Raw genomic sequence first — 18,357 nt, 5'->3', positions numbered from 1 at the left:
TCCCAACTCAGCTCTAAAAGTTCTAACTTTTAGTAGGGAACCAGCCCAGGGAGTCCTGATGCAGGTAGTTTTGGTGTTTAATTTCAAATTTCCACAGGTTGACGTATTATATTATGAATGACCAAGTCAGTCAGATGTAATTTAAAGGCAGTCCTCCACTATTAAGATTGCGGTGCATTATCTGTTGCCCTGAAATTAACAGCAATCTAATTTAATGGAACTTGATATCTAGACCATAAGGATACAAATACACCCCATACAGTTAACACATTTGTTAAATTATTGAATTAGATTTTACAGGTTTTATTCAAGCATAATGGCAAATATTGCAGAAATGCAGACTACCATGTACAAAGAGCACTAAAGGCACAAAAAGGCCTTATTCTTCTTCCCAGACAGTGTCCTTGTTCTTTGTACTCCTGTCATCATCGTGACTAGACCAGCATTCATATTATAGATTAAAAATGAAATGTTTATAAGATATTGTGTGGTTCTAACCCACAGTTAAAATCAATTCAGTGTTGTCTTTAACTCTTAATACATCACACAAAGCCGCACAATACAAAACTATATTGCTCATAATAATCAGTAATACAGCAGTAATTTGAAACAAATCAGTTTAATTCATTGTGGAAAAAAATACTGAAATGCTGACCTCATCTTTGTAATATGAAAATCTGAATTATAATTAGCTATTGTACATCAAAGACAAAAGCTACAATCTCGCTTTTATATAGCTGTGTATATTCTAACTATATCTGTGTACTTGGACTTAGAGTTTTGAAGGTTTTGATTGCATTTGTATTTAGTCAAAACCAAATAAAAGTTAATGGGTTATAAACCAGCTTATATTTATGACTCATACGTCGTGATTCAACAGTATTGTAGCTCTGTTTTCCATTGGTACCAACACAACATGATTCCAAGCAGTATGCTAAGTATTGAACTGGGATTTGAATTGGTTGTCCTTGGGGGCAATACTGTATAGTACAGAAACCAGGAAACATAGCATTACATTATTGAATACATGCTGTATAATGCACAAGGCAAGGGATGTCATCATATGTGTGATTATTAAGAAACCAGAGCAGGTAAACAAAGCCAGTAATATGGTCACACTAACTCAGGAGGCATTGCTATTATCACAATTAGAGACTGTTAATCCTTAGTTTCAAGAGGTTTATGTGATAATGACTGGGTTGGTATATTCGGGTTACTGAATTCACAGGCAGGACACATTTTCATCCGAATGTGTTATCACACATAATCCAGCTGATGTGCTGTGTTATTTTTTTTTTTTTTTTAAGGATTTGTATGTTGTAAGGGAGCATTAGCAGGTTGATTACAGTAATCAGTTTTTTTTCTCTTCCAATCACTAAAATCCTTTCAGAAAGCAGTTTTACCCCACCAGAGAGTTAAGAGGGCCCTGAGGAAATAACTCGAGGCACTGCAGAAATGAACTATATTTTTCTCCACACCTCAATCCCTCTCAAATCCACTTTCTCGCCATTAACTCCCCCTCTCCCATTCCATTCATTTCCTCACTCCCAGTCCTTATTCTGTTCAGCTCTGTATGTGTGTGTGTGTTTGTGTGAAACTGAAAATGCATGACCATGTACAGGTGCAATAAGTGAGTGCTGAGAAACCTATCGAGACATTCTTGATTCTGGAGCTGCAGGAAATGCATTGTATGCGCATATGTGTGAATGAATAAGAGTCAGCCTGTGTATGACTGCATCTGTTTTTCTGAAAGTTTTGTATCACTGCGGATCAGTGTGAGAGGGTTAATGTATGGATGCATGTGTGTGAAAAAATCTTAATGCGCATGTATGTGTGTGTAGAAGATAGATGGTCTTATTTTCACAAATTAAGGCACAAGCATAATTTCTGAGACACTTGAGCATGACCCAAAGATTTCTTGTAATTTCATGACCAGATGCTGCTGCTGCATAAGAGGTGCACCTGTGGCACAGTTGCAAAATGAGGAATAGATCACTAGGTGTGCTGGCATTAGTCATGTCTTATCACATCAGCTCATCTGATTCCTTTTAAAAGCATCACATTCCTTTGCATGGCATACAGACATTTTTATAATGGAGAGGAGAGTCCAAGCAGATGTCCCTTTCTGCAAGTAGCAGTTGTATTATATTGAAGGTGTGAGTATATAACACCTTGTATGCCCAAATATGCCACTGGGGGCAAATTATGTTGCTGTTGGGTTTATTTCATGAATGAATTTCTCTGCAGGGATGTAAATCCTTGTCATCATGTTGTCAGCATTAAAGCAGAATAAATCCTTTGTTGTTATGACCCTGATGAAGATGTTTTTATTGGTTTTCTGTAAGCAGAAGCAATGACAGCTTTTTGTTTTTGCTTTGGTGGTCAAGTGGCATTGTGGGTAAAGATTAATGCATGGAATAAAAAAGACAATGTCTTTGGTTCTGCTGGGATTTTGATCTTTTTTTGTTTTTAACAGTCCATTTTGAGTCTTACAATGTTATAAGAGTGCAATGCTAAATCAGTGGAGTACTCTTGTAAAGATTTTTTGTGCCTAATAGTTATTAATACTTATAGAGCATGTGTCATAGGTGTCACCATCACTGTTCTGAGTACATGTGTACCTAGTTTATGTGCTACTCTTCTGCTCTCTTCAAAACTGCTCTCTTCACAAGGAGGTGCAAAGTATAATTGTAATAAAAATATATTATACACCTATTAGGGATGGCATTTTAAGTATTTTAGTATTTAAGTATTTGCATTAAATTATTAAAGAGTACTCAAGTACTAACAAAAAAAAAAAAAAAAGAGTAAGAATAGGATCTAAAATGAACATCCAAGCGAACATCCCCAGTTCTGAATGAAATGGCAAGTATCGGTTACATATGACTCCATAGTAAGATCTGTCCATGAGTCTGTAGTAATAGCCACTTGTCAGTACTTTGCAGATCAGACCTCAATTTCACTGCGCTTTCCTCATACATATTGGTAGCTTGCACTCTGGCTCAACAAACACCATTGGCTCACAAAAGCCTTCTCTTTCCACAAAGTTTAACAGAGCATATCTCCAGGCACCATTTTTGTGATGAGTTGGCTAGTCTTCTCTGACCTGGTGGCATCACAACTGCACATGCTAACACTGCTAGCAAATGAGGTGATGTGAGATTGCCTGTTATCTGTCTCCGCTGTTTTCTCCTTATGCTTAATGTGCAAGTGCTTAATCATCGAACTAGTTGTTCTATGATATGCAAGTTTAACATTACGTAGCTTGCACTGCACATTCATTTTGTTTATTTTGTCGAAATACTTCCAAACATCACTGTTACACCTTGTCGCCATTCTGCCTGTAACGTTAGATCCAGTGATGACTGAAAACGCTGAATATTCTTTTTACTTAAAAAAAGTCATCTGCAGCTACACAGATCATTTTGGCTATATGGATCTGTGCAGATATTCATAGATAGCAGTTACATCATTGGCTCCTGTCCAAAAAATCTAAATTTTTAATATAGAACAGGATCATTATACAGTTATATTCATTATATATGTGTGTTTTTTCTACAAAGCAAAAGGAAAAAATGTGATTACACTATATGTTGAACGAATATTGACGTCCAAATGGAGTACTCGAGCACTCATGCCCATCCATACCACCTGTTGACACTCCCCACTAGTGTACATTACTTCCCATTTCTTTAACAGTCAGCCAGTTACCCACAACTTGCTACTGGACTTTACCTCTATGCCAGTGCAAGGTCAATGTGCCAGAGACTTCATTACTTTTTGTGTGTTTATAAAGGGGAACCAGTGTGTCTCTGTGTGTATCCCCCTGTCAGTGATGGAAAATATGGACCTCACTTAGACACCAGTAAGGAGACTGCAGACCATTTCCCATACAGAAACACACACACACACACTCACACACTCACACACATTCATTATCGAGCTTTGATGATGTTATTTTTTACTCTGTGTGCACCTGTGACAGAGTAATATGTCTAACAAGCCAACAGCCCAAGAAGCTAACATGGCTGTGGCTTTCACCCATACCTTATTGTACACACATGCACAGAATACAGACAATCCTCCCTTTTCTAAATCTGACTCTCCCTCACGCACACATTCATACACACAAACACACTTACACGATGGGGCATGACAGAGAGCTATTGACATCGTCTACCTGGCCTGACAGACCATTCACAATTTCTCTCTGCGTGAAACCTAATGTACTGGAAGAGGTGAGTGTGTTTGCGTTTGTGCGTATGAGTGAGTGAAAGGGGCAAATTGAGAGAGAAAAAGGAAAGAGACTTTGTGACTGTGTGTGTGTGTCAGGAATATATATTTGTGTGTTTGTCTTATGTGATTTTTTTGCTACCTGTGTGTGTCTCATACATATGCTGCTGTAGTCTTTTCCTTAGATTTCTTTTGAGAGTGCAAGGAGTTGTGAGTTGGTACCAAGGTCAGTTTGGATTGAGCAGCACTGGTCCTTCTATTTTCCTCATGGCTACTCCAGGACATTGAGTCTACAATTCATCCAGCTAGACAGGTGGAAATGTGTATCTGCAGTCACATCTGCATGATTACATTCAAGGTTATGAGCTGCAGAAAAAGTCATAAAAAGCTGTTGTTATTTGCAGTAAAATATTTCTTTTTTTCAAATTGATGAATGATTTGCATAAAGGAGCAGCTGACTTAGAACAACACAATAGAACCTCTTCAGAGACAGGAAGTTATTAGTCCCATCTGCCATCTGCCATCTCCCCAGTTGCCCCGGCATTTAACATCTAGCATCCATGAAGGTACTACAGGAGCTGAAAAGGGGATACTGAAATAGAAAGTGCCTTGGTGTCACGTCAGACATGCCCACAGTAAATGCGGTATGTGCACAAATATGTCCCAAACATCAGTGAAAAGACAACTTAGTGCCATAGAGGGATAATATACACCATTCACCTGCTGTTATTTTGTTGTGGGAGAAAATATTTGTAGCTTTTAAAAATCTGTAAGCACAAAAATGATCAAATTCTTTCTTGAGAGTTGTGAAACAGATACATTCAATTTCACTTTTGCAGGAATTTAAGAAATAATTTGACAGTATGTCAGAAAAGAATCTTAAATCTGATCTGATGGGACTGCAGAAATTCAGGGTTTTTTTTCTTCTTTTCTAAATCAGAGGCTGCTTGTTATGGGGGATATTTTTGAAATGCATGCTTTAAGGTTGCCCGTGAACTCAAGTGTTTTGAATGCCATTGTGGTTTGAGTCCAAATGACCTGACTTAGTTCTTGACCCACAAACGGTTCCCTCAACCTCCAGCTATGCCCATCTTTCTAGTCTTGTGAGCAAGTCTCACAGTGTGAAACCATGTGAGGAATATGCTCAGCTGAGAGTGCTTGAGTTGATTAGAGGAGATCTTATACTAGAATAAATGGATTTAACATTTAATTAACAGTGTTGCTGGAAACTACTTCATGGACTTCCCATTGTGTAGTTAAATATGTTCTGCATTGATGCATATCCTCTTATAATAATACATACTAATAGTCACCACTTTTCTCTCTCTCTTCCCTCCTCCCCTTTATTCTTTTCTGTCTTTTTGTCACCTTTTCCCTCTTTCCTACTTTCTCTTCTATCCTGTTGTTCCATGTCTCTCATCTCTCCCTCCCCGGGTCTTCCTACTCTTTCGCCCTCCACAGAGAAGTGTGATGAAGCTCTTGCCTCTCCTCTGCCTCACACAGCCTTCACGAGCTCATCTGTCTTCTCCAATGGATACGCACCTGGATATGCCAAGCTCAACAGGAGAGGAGGTACTCACACACACACACACACACACACACACACAGACAGACAAACAAAAACACACACACATACATGAATGCTCTCCACAGAGTGATGGACATACACGCATACTGTAGACACAGACAAAAGTAAATATATAATTCAGGTACATGTACATACATCCTCATAAATGATTTTACAGATGACACACTGAGAGGTAAATGTCCAAGCCTTCATAAAGGGACACGCTTCACAGAGCTGCACAGCTGCTCTCAACCTCCTCCTCCTCCTCTTTCTCCTTCCTCACTATTTCCCCCTTACTACTTCTCTCTGTTTTTTCTCCCCTCCTTCTCTCCCTCTCTCAGTTCCAGTCATTATCTCAGTGACTCAGACTGAAGCTCATTTCCACATCAGTCCACAGCAGAGAGAGATAGGGCCAGACAATTACACCCCTCTATGTTTATACAATTAATAATTCATACTTTTCTATCTAATATAGTAACACTACAGCTGAGGCAACAGAGCTCAGAGCTGGCAAATAAAGGCAAAGTAATCTGGTAATCTGGTGTGTTTAATCATACCAATTGAATTATTGCTGGGAGAGGACAGGCCTGCTCCACCTTTTAATAAATACACCCACCAACGAGGCAGAGAGAGAGATGGAGGGAAAGACGGAAACAAATAAAAAGGAAGTAGGTGGATAAGCTTAGATCTATCTGCTGATATGTAGATGATGTCACTCAATTCAAGGAAATTTTTCTCATCAGTTTAGACTGAAATTTTTTTTTTAATATATATATTTTTTTCTCACCATTACCATTCAGGAATTATTACCCAGACTAAATGACTTGTTAAAGTGGTTAACATACTAAATCTTAAAATACAATGGTTAAACCCGTTGGCTGGAATATATCCATAGACATCGTGCTGTTTCTGTATTTAGCAGTGAGTAATAACACACACAAAAAACTACACTGCTGTCTCTCTCCGTTCTTCACTACCTGTCAATTTTGGTGCCCAACATGCTCCAGTGAGACCTAGGTTTTCTCCCACATCTCCCACAAAGAGATGAGAGAGAGAGATAACTTCTTGATTCGATGGTGTAAAAAAACAGTGAGAGATGCATCTATGTTCTTCACAAATTGAGATTGCGTGTGGGTGACACAGACTAGCGCAGAATATATAAACACAGAGCATCGCTCAGCTTTAGCTCATAGTTCTGAGTGCCAGATCAAACATCGAACTTACACATAAGAATAGTAATATTGTTGAATGTTCAATCAGTAAAAACAAGTTAAAATAAACGATGGACAGATAAATAATGGTTTGCTACAGGTGGTAGGTGGCTAGCTAACATTAGTTTTGCGCTTGGCAAGTTCATTTTTAGCCTGAACATGTTATTATTATAATGTAATAATGTAATAACATTCAGATAGATGTTTAATTGTGTCCCGCAGACTGTAGGCCTAACTGTTAGCCCATGCGCCCGGTGGGTGTATGAACAGGCAGTCACCTACATTACCACTGTCGGTGGTTATGTACAGTATGTAACTTACAGCCTGTTTGATATACAGTAGTGAGTGAGATGTATCGTAAGTTGTATTTTAGACAAATAAATATATGTAATTTGTAGGTACAGTTGGTATTATAGTGTTACAATGTAAATGTAAAACAGGTTAAACCAGTCTCCCCATAACAGACTTCAGTCTGACTGGTTTAATATAGAATAATCTGCAGAGCTGATCTACTTGATGGAGTAATGTGTGTTGTTCACTGTAGCTAATGTTTGTCCAGCTGCTGGAAACAGCTGCTCAGCTGAACAGACGCACAAATATTGTCGCTCCAACTTTATCAGCCCATTTACTGCCACCGCTAAAATGCATTTATATTCAGAGCAGGGGAATGTTGCTTATACAGTTCATCACTTTTGTGTTGATTTTTTTGGAAGCATGTGTAATTAGAGTCCTGCTGTCTGACACTCAGCTTTCAACCTGCATTAACTGAGCAGCTGCTTCTGTTCAAGATGCTAGTTAGGCGTTAGCAAGACCTTAGCAAGCCTTAGATAGCTAAACCACGCAGCCGCCAGACAACAACTCTGTGGAATTTTCACAACTTAATGCTTCTGAGTTCATTAACACACTGTCTGAGCAGATCGAATCATGCTGTGACCTTTATCTTCCTCCGAAGGCAGGGAGGTGTGTTTGTTTTATAGTTTTTGCGGCCCTTATGGGCGGTCACCAAACACACCTGTAACTCAATCTCATAAAAAAGTAAGAGGCTCCACCTGATGGCGTAACCGCGTACTACAGCAAATCTACAGAACATTTTCTGACAGTTAATACCGCATGTCCCTTGTCTTCTGAATTATCGGTTACTATATTTTTAATTGGTTGAATTATTAACAGCAATTAACCTATTGCCAATGAATCATTAAAAAGCATCAAAAGCATCATCTTCCCTTAAAATACTATTGATCTAGAGTATTTAAACTTGATGGGTGCATTAGGGAAAATGGTTATATGTGGAGTGGTGCTGAAATCTCATAATCTTACATATTGTGTTATATGTTTAGCAGGAGTCAAGTAACGTAACCTGTAACATGTTTTACAAATTGCAGATGGAGAATATGACTTGGCTGTGGCTTGAAAAAAAAAAAGTCAAAATATATATTTTTTGCTTTAATCCCTGCTTCTCTCTCTCTCTCTCTCTCTCTCCTAAAATATAACATAAGCTGTGTTTTCCATTTGATTTGTCAGTTATGCATATACACTCACCGGCCACTTCATTAAGAACACCTATGAAATCTTATGCAATCCAATACAACAGCTCTGATGGTATACTGGAGTGCATTATATTGAATGGTGTTCCTAATGTTTTGTACACTCCATTAACATATATGAGGGGGGCAAAATAACACGTTTGAATATAATGCACTACAGTACAACACCACCCAGTACGACCTCAATAATAAACATAAAGAGGAATTATCACCTTTCTGACAATGTCAACAAAAACTGAAAATGTATAAGCTTCGTAAAAGTATAATTTATGGCAGAAATGTTGTATTGGATTGCATTAGATTGCACAGGTGCTCCTAATGAAGTGGCTGGTGAGTGTAATGTTTTTGTTTTGTTTGATGAATTTTATTGTATAGTGGATGCAATACACCTTAATACAATTTTGTATCTGGCTCTGCACTCTCTTGACTGTTTTTTTTTAAGTGTCCTAACTGATGTCCCCTTTACATTACTTTTGTAGTGATAAGATTACATTAATTTTAGGGTGAGTTTGTCCTCATGCTAAAATTTACTGTAAATCCACATTTCAAAGCTGTAAAATCTTTGTCACCTTTTTCCACCCCTGATGAGTTTGCACACCTGTATATCAGCTGTCTTGAGTCACAACAATAACTGTGACGTGAATAGTTTCTCTATGGACCCGCTGTAGTGTACAGGACTGTCACGATTCAGGATGGTTCGCTGACTGTGGCTATCTCGTAGCTGATCTAGAGATCATATCTACGAGAGAAAGAGACTGAAAAAAGACTGATCTGAGCTCTCAGTTTAGGTTTGTTAACAAGATATTATCTCTGGCTACTAGATGTGACGCTGTGGAAGTGAACTTTACAGTGTGTAGATTCTACTGTATTCTGTCTGTACCTGCCAGGTAGCTAATGCTAGCTAGGTGCTATCTGCAGATATCAGACTGATGTCTTGTCAACACAAATGCAAATACAAACAATGCAGATGAATTAATGAGCAGACTTTCAGTTTCTGCTCTGTCTGTACTCAAAGTGATGAAGTTAAGCATTTATTTCTTTAAATATGCATTATGATGAAGCCCTTGCACATGTTGCAGGTCTTTTATTATTTTTGCTGGACTGTTTTGCACATGTAGGCCTAAAAAAATATAGGTGTGTCATGTTTTAGTCTCTTTGCATTTGCCCAAGAAAAAAATCTTTAGTCCATAGTTATAAGTGACAAATGTGTGGACGATTCAGCCTATAATGTTCAAGGAAACAAAAATGTTGTTGCTCACTTGTTTAATGTAGAAGAAATATAAGTTCACAGGACAAACTGAGAAGCACTTTATGCAATGTTAGTATGTAACTGAATCAAGAATCGAATCAAATTGAATCAAAATTAATCAATTATGGACTTTCTCAAAAATCAAATCAAAATCAAATCAAGAGATCAGTGGTGATATCCAGCCTGAGACTTTTAATGTTAAATGTCTCAAAATGGATAAGCTACATTTGGGGAAAAATGTCAGAGTAGCGGAGGAGATTAAGGAAAAGGATATAAAGTTTCATCTCAACCTCTGTGTCTTTGTGTCCTTCAGAGAATGACACTGTGTTTGGATGATGAGGTCGTCAGCTCGTTAGCATACAGCATATGATGGGGTGGAATATAAAATTAGAGGGGGAAAAAAAGGCATAAGTTCTGGAAGAAGGGACGTTAAGGTTACTTAAGAAAAAGTTCTCCACGAGGGAAAGACGTTTGTCATGAAATCAACTTTTCTCTTCTTAAAATCATGCTTTTCTGTTGTTAAGAAAGATGCCCCACAAAATTGAAATCAGTTTTGTTATCTTCTTGTGAGTTTCTATCATAGAATTTGTTGGATGAAAACCAGTAGTGAAGTTCAGGAGATGATATATTTTCAAGCTTTACAGTATGATGAGCTGATGAAGTAGTTTGAACAGAAAAAGAAGTGTAGATGTTACTTTTCTTGGACGTCCATGTCTAATAGAAAAAGTTTATATAGTCAGAAGCTTATTGTGTGAGTATATATAGACACACCAATAGAAAACAGGCACAAGTGCACACACAATCCCGCATACACATTCAAATAAACACACAGAAACACTGAGTGAGAGTACAAGTGAACAGCTTGCATATGAAAAAGACACATTAAACACACATTTTCACAGGAGCACAAGCATCACAAAAAGCTTAAATTAACAAAACCAGCAGAAGAGATCCACTTGCACTTGCTACACACATAAATAAATTCACAGAAACACAGATTGAAGGATCACAACCACATGCCCACAAAGACTTATTATAAGAAGGGGTCCCTCCAAGCAGCTGCATTTGGCAGCCAAATGTGCCGTCAGTGGCATGAGTGTGCGCTGATAAGCCAATCCGCTCCAATCTCCCCGTGCTATGGAACAGGGTAGGCACAAAATCAATGGGACACACCACTCATATTAAGCTTGTGCTGTGGATGCTGACAGCTATTAGTTTTAGGCTATAGGCGTGCGTGTGAGGGTCTGTGTGCCTATGTGTATCTATTTCTGAGGGCACATTCCCATGTGTGTGTGCAGGGAGGGGGGCTCCATAATGATTTTCATAATGGTTTTCCAGCAGGCAGCCGTCTGCTTGTGTGCCAGCCAGGCCCCTGGCCTCTACCCTCCTTGCTCATCTGCTGTCACATGCACACACATACACACACACACACACACTGTTCTCCATCGATGTGTGTGTATGTAAATGTGAGTGTGTGAGTGACAAGAAAATGTGTTTTTAAGGGAGAATATTAGTGTGCATTAATGTCTAAACAAGAATAGGATTGTGCACATTCTTTTATTTATGTATCTATTTGAAAGAGGGAGCACGCTTAATGCCCTGTGTCTGGCTCCTGAAACCTAAACACATTTGTTACCAACATATTCATTATCATAATGCTAAATAAATGCCTTTGTCTTGGTTTGGAAAACACAATCACTCCCAAGCTGTTACTTTATATAATTCATAAAATTACATCATGGCATATTATTTAAGACCAGTTCTGTGTGATTGTCAGTTGCTGATTGCTGATTATTACATTAAGTGTGCAGTGTGCTTAGATTTTTTTTTTTTTTTTTTTTTCATTAGTTCGTAGTCAAGCGGGGACAATTTCTGCCTCTGGGGTTTGAAGACAGAATAGACTGTTAAAGAGTTTTTGCTGGTCTCGGTGCCCCTTCCCACTCATTTTCTCTTTTACCCTCTCAATTTCACTATCGTTCTCAATCTCCTTTTTTCCTTTTTTCCTCTTCCTTTTTTTCTTCTCCATCCCTTCCTTTTTCACATCTACTTCCCTCCATCCATCCTTTCCTTTCTTTTTCATTCTCCTCTTTCGTCCCGACTGATCACTCCTCCTTGCTACTGTACTGTGACCGCTGCTCATTCTTTTCTCTCGCCCTCCCTCACTCGTTTGTGATCATGACTCTCCTAACTCTCGCCATAACCTTTCTCCTTTACTCTCTTACAAATGTACATTCTCCCACCTCTAACTGTCTCTCCTTAGTGCTGGCTAATATTAGAGACCTTGTACATCTCAGGGGTTGTCAGATAGAGCGAAAGATGAGCCCACTCACTCGCAGCCAAAACCCTTTGACTATTTGGACAGAGAGAGAGTAAGAGATGGGATGACAGCAAATGAAATGTAGAGAAGGATATGTTCTTCACATCTCTTCAACACAAGTTTGATATACTGTATATATTTCTTATGTAATCCAGTTTGAGCTCTGTAAAGCTTGACAGCTTAACAGAGATTTCCTGACTTTAAATCCCTGGTATGGATCAAGCTCCTAAATGCTAGATCCCACACTTCCTACAATGCAACTTGATTGCATCTTGTATTAAACTCCCCCAGACTGGTATATAGTCTTTCAGATGCCCCTCAAAGCTCCACTGTGTGCCAGACAATGTTTGAGGAAAAAGAATACAAAAGAATGATAAGCTTCAAACAAGTTTTCAATCGACATATAGCAACCACATGAGCTGTGATCCATACCTCACACAAGCCTGTGTTCAGCACTGCCAGTTGAAGACAGCTGCCCTGTGAATACAGGTTAAAATAGGAGAAGCATGGAGAGGGCGAAGGCAAAAGAGAGGGGAGGAAGGGAGAGGTGTGAAAAAGTGGAGAGTGGAGGTGAGAGAGGAATGGAAGATATAGAGAGTGAAAGAAAGGCTTGCAGACAGGTGAGTACAGACTAAAATGGGCATAATGATTCAAAGATCGAAGGACAGACAGCAGAAAAAAAAAAACGGTTAAGTGATGAATTATGAGCTGTATATTATTGACAATGTGCATCAAAATTGTGTAAAATTTTGCTGTAAATTTTATAGAGGGATCTGGGATTTTTCAGTCCTGTGTAATCACGAAAAAGCATCAATCAAATGTCCATGCAGGTGAATCTTATTATCTCTGCCACCATGGAAAGTGCTTGTGATAATGGGCTGTTTTGACATAGCCTTCAGTCAGAAAAAAACATGTCAAAAAGTGATTTGGACAGAGCCAAGCACACAGAGAAAACAATGAAAGCCTTCTGTGTGTGAGGAAAATGGCATAGGAATGGTTGTGTGTGACTGTGTTTGAATATCCCTATAGGCATGCGTGCATGTGAGCATGCATGTGCCCACGTTGCTGCACAGTGCAGACGTGGCCAAGCATGAGATTGGGCTGCTAATCACAAACACGTGGCCACTGATCCTTACATTCCATTTTCTTTTCTCCTCCTCTCTCACTCCTTATCCCTCTTCTTCTCCTCTCCTCTGCTCTGTCTTGTCTCTCTCTGCCCTCGATCACATCCTTGTCTCCCCTTTTCTCCCTCTCCATCTCATTTTCCCTCCATACACTTTCTATTTTCTACAGTTACATTCTCAATCCCACACTCCATTTTCTCAGCCTGTCCCCTTTCTTTCTTCCCAGACCTCATTATCTATTTTTTTTCCCTCTTCTCTCTCACATTCTCACCCTGATACATACTTTTCCAAGTTTTCCTAAAACTTTTAAAAAGTTTCACTGTATCCCTCCTTATTCAAACGAAGGACATCACAACTGCAGTACAACTGTGCTGTGACTTGCTGTACAATTAGCCAGATTCCCCTCTCCCTTTTTTTATGCATCGCTTTTCACTCTCTGTCATCTTGCAAAGTTGTTTGATGTCTCTAGCCGTTGCAGTCATCCATCGATAATGGCGGTCCTCTCCTAATTAAATTACTCTGTCTCCATCCGCTCCCTTTGCTCCATGACAGAAAGATGAAGTACTAGCAGAGGGCTAACCAGCTGTTTTCTCTCTGCTGCCTTTTTCCGGCGGCCTAGCATCTTAATTAATTAAAATGTTATACTTTGTGTTAATGTGGTTTTGGTATGAAAAGTGGTAACTTTGATAAACACACTCTTGCATGTTCTCTCGAGTGCTGGAACACATACATAAAGGCGCACACACACAGGCATGAAAGTGTTTAAACGCGCATGCGCAATAACAAATTATGTGTGTACGCGGCCACCCACACACACTCCCACACTGACAGTAAGACAGAGAAGAGATGTTCTCTTGTTTGATGCCCTGCGTTGCCACTGTCACTTTTGTTTGTTTGTCACGCCTGTCACCGGCCGCTCGTCACTCGTCCAAAATCACACTGTGTCTCCATTACTCACACTCAGAACTTAAGTCTTTTACTTGAAAATCTGTCCCTTTCTGTTTTTTCTTACACAATGTCTACACAGCGGCAGAGCTGCAAGCAGCTTGAGTCCTCCATCTGTGTCTACACAGGAAGCGTTCAAGCACAGCACTGAGTGTAGCTCACCCGCATTACTTACTGCTACACGTGCAAAACAGAATTAAACAGAAGTGTAAAAATATGTTTCAGGTCACAGTTATGTGCGTATAGTGCACAAGGTGTTACACGGCCTGTGTGGCTGTATTGATTAAAATAGAAGTGTATGTTCCTTTAGACATGAGCGAGATGGATGACTGAAGAACATGGCTGAGACGCCTCTTATGTAAAGAAGCTGTTAGAAACCTTTATCTCTCATTTTGCTCTCTCTCTGACATACTTTCACTTGTTAAATCCCTCTTTTTTTCCTGTATTGGTCTCTTAACCCTTTTTGCCTCTCTCCACTATTTGCTCTTTTCCTCTCCTCTGAGTCCAGCTCATTTTCTAGCATCAGTACAGTGAATAACAGGCATTTACGCAGTCAGGCAATCGAATTAAACCCACATCTTTTTATTTCCCTGCTGTGCTGTAGGAGCTAAAATCATATTTGTCACCATTATAAACACGTTCACACATTTGTGTTCTCACTTAAGTTCACGGTTCACATTTAAACCTGCTATAGATTATACAGTACATACATATGTATGTTTTCACATTCACTCCCTGGGAGTGACGGATAACCCTGTGACTTGTCAGGTTAGGTGAGCTCTGATCATCTGTATCTCAAAAGAAACAACAGAGGAGGGAGTCAGCTTGACAGTCTAACAAGAGATGAACAGAGGAGAGAAAAGACGGTGGTGAGACTTGCTGAGGCAGTGGAATACTGTTTGATTCGAGTTCAAAGCAACCAAAAGGAGCTTTCATATCTTTGCTTGTGGTCTGGTCTAATGACACATAGCCGAGGGTTTCTTGAACAGTGTGAACTGAGATGTGTGAGATACGATACAAGAAAAAATATCCACACATTGCATTAGTTGACAGTTTCAAAAGGCAGCCATTTTTGGAAATCGATCCCCACAGGCACCTCCTGGTTTGATTTCCTCTCCATTATGTTTCCCTGCCTTTCCTTAGTCAGCATGTTGCCATTAGCACATCTAGGTATGCTCTCCACTTTCCCAAGATTACTTTTTAGTGAGTTTTACTGAATGATCATTGTTATTGGTTTTTGTGAGAAATGGGCAATAACTAGCAGTGTATAGCCACTTTGTCTGAAAACCTGCAGATACTGCACTAAGTGTACACATACACGTTTATGTGTGAGAATGTTTGTGGTCATAATCAGAACTGATATCAGTATGATTCCACTATAACGTACGCTCCGCCTGTGCTACCGCTGCTACAACCCTGGGTTATCTGAGTCATCACAGATAGCTCAAACCTTGTTTTGCAAGCTTGGAGAATCTCCAGCCATGCTTTTCAGGCCTCAGTTGCCCCCTTTTATCTCAGAAGGAGCCTCTCTGTGTGAATTCCATTTGGCCAGTGCAGACTTGTGATGGGCACCACACAGGGACATTTTCACTAAGGTATAGCTTTCATGTAGCAGATGAATCTGATTCTGATGAATTTCTGCAATGCCAAACTGAAATGCCGGCATTGGCGTCGGTTCGATTTAAGTGTGACTCAAGTGCATTATAAGGCAATACTGTGGAATAGACATATGGGATAAAGATGTTCCCTGCAGACAGATTTTAAGCCATTGAAGAATGGGCTGATAAATAGCTCAGCTATATTATCAATACCAGTGAATTTCCCTAGTGTGAAAAAAATCTGATTGTATTTTCTGCCTTTTTTGTGTTCATTAAAGGGTGTTCGATCTGGCTGACTGGGGCTGTGGCTGATAATTATTTTAATTGAGTAATTTGTTATTTTGTATTAATCCATTAATAGTTTAGTCTATAAAATGTTCTAGTCTAAAAATGCTCATGACCACTTCCCAGAAGCCATGGTGCATGTTCAACTTGCTTCTTTGTCAACCAACAGTCCAATATTTCTCCAACAGCTGATGATGACTTAAATTATAAATCACATATCAAAAATGTTGCGGACTAATTGACTGTTTCGGCACTATCTGACTCATTTGTTGTTTCATTATTTAAGTATGCTTCAGTGTACACTTAAAAAGAGGTTTTCTTTTGTCCAAAACCACAAATTGATACTGTGTATCAATTTTGATACAATTTTGATGAAGTGTAGATTATACAGTGGAAGGAACTTGGCATCAGAAGCCCTTTTTAAGACTGTTGCTTTATTCTCCCTGTCTTCCCCTTGGATTATACTTATTCTCAATTTTTTTTTTTCTGAGATCTATCTCCTGATCTTTTTCTCTGTTGGTTTTCTCCTTTTCCTCATCTCCTCCGCAGAGGTGTTTTTTTTTTTGTCCTTCTCTGCTCCCCTGTTCTCTCTCATGTCTTCCTCCTGCTCCTCCTCTCCTCCCCAAACATCTGTGTGTGTGACAGGCGAGAGAACGGCAATTGTCCCCCGACGCTCCTCCCCTCCTGTTTCTCCTCCCATATTTTTCCCTCCTTTTTTAATGGAGCAGCTGTGGCTCAGGAGGTAGAGCAAGTTGGCCACTAATCAGAAGGTTGGTGGTTCAATCCCTGGCTCCTCCAGCCCTAATGTCAAAGTGTCATTGGGCAAGACACTGAACCTCTAATTGTGAGTTTGTGAATGAGCATTAGAGGCATTGTACTATCTTCAGATAAAAAGCACTGTATTGCTCCTGATGAGGCACCTTGCATGGCAGCCTCTGCCATCAGTGTATGAATGTGTGTGTGAATGGGTAAATGTTGGCATGTGTTGTAAAGCGCTTTGAGTGGTCGATAGACTAGAAAAACGCTATATAAATGCAGTCCATTTACCATTAACTTTTTCTTTCACTGATGTTCCTATTCGCTCACTCTCACACCTTCCATTCCCCCACTGCCAGCCTCTCCCATCTCCACTTTATTCTGTCAACCTCTTCTTGCTTCTCCCCATTCTCCCTCCGGTTTTCACCTTTCACTGTACCTCTGTTCTTTTTTTTTTTTTATATATATATATTACTCTTCACCACCCCCCCTCCTAACCTCTGTCAAGCTTACCCTCCTCCCCTCTCACCTCTCAGCTGTTCTTCTTTTTCCAGCCCTCTCTTCTCATATACAGCATCTCACCATCTCACTTCTGTAGTCCCCCCGATTTCTTTGCTCCCCCACATCCTTTATTCATGTCCCTTCTACCTTTCCCTGACCTCCAACATCCAGCTCTTTAGCCCACAGCTGTCTTCACTCATTGCTTTTTTTAGTCCCTCTTTCCCAAACGCTTTGCTTGCCATCACTTTCACGATCTTTTTGACCTTTATGTCTCTCCGGACTTCTCAATCTATCTGTCTCTCTCATCTCCATCTGTTCCTTCTGGTAACCCCATAACCCTAACATGCCTCTACTCCATCTCCACTTCCTCTTCAACCCCTTTTCCCTAACCATCACCCTGTCCTTTCATTCACGCCTTTGAGCAATGTTCAGACTGATGAAAGCACCTCATCAAAAACGCAGTCTCCTCATTCATTTCAGCGCAACTGCCACGTTGGACTCTGGCAAAGAAACGCAAAGTTGTCCGTCAAAAAAGTTGAACCGGGCTCAACTTTTGACGCAACACAGTGCAACATCATTCAGCAATGCCATCTGATTTGGCTGTTATCAGCCTATTGAATATAGTGTTATCATCACGCAACTGTCCCAAATATATGGGCTAGTAGGAGCCTACTACACCTATTAGTAGGTTCAGGAGGCTGTTATCACTCATTTATTTCAGTGAGCCAATGTTGGTGGAGCCCAGTAGGCCTGTTATCAGGCATATGCTGTCATGTGACTGTCAAGTTTCTCTGGAAAACAAACAAAATGGCTGACATTCCTGTCATTCTCAGTGGAAAATGCAATATTTTAAGATAAGACATGATAATGCATTTTGATAACATTTCTAGTGAGAATGCATTTTATTTTCATAATATAAAATGTATGTAATGTTTAATTTGTTAGTTATTATGGAGATTCTTTCAGGCTTTCTATCGTTGCTATGGTGGTTGCTATGGACTCTGCTATCGCTGAAACCAAGTAGTTG

General features: G+C 39.6%; 1 protein-coding gene across 1 annotated transcript in view; it reads left to right on the top strand.

The window, feature by feature from the left end:
- Nucleotides 1–5,701: 5,701 nt before the first annotated feature.
- Nucleotides 5,702–18,357, top strand: part of cntnap2a (contactin associated protein 2a) — a 201,146-nt gene continuing 188,490 nt past the window's right edge. Inside the window, exon 1 of the mRNA XM_042399826.1 lies at nucleotides 5,702–5,805. The gene's annotated coding sequence lies outside the window, so the exon portion shown is untranslated. The remainder of the gene's footprint in view (nucleotides 5,806–18,357) is intronic.

This window comes from Thunnus maccoyii, chromosome 21 (assembly GCF_910596095.1).
Source record: "Thunnus maccoyii chromosome 21, fThuMac1.1, whole genome shotgun sequence".
Classification (NCBI taxonomy): Eukaryota; Metazoa; Chordata; class Actinopteri; order Scombriformes; family Scombridae; genus Thunnus; species Thunnus maccoyii.
The sequence above is the reverse complement of the archived record's forward strand: the minus strand, read 5'-3'. Positions and strand labels throughout refer to the sequence as shown.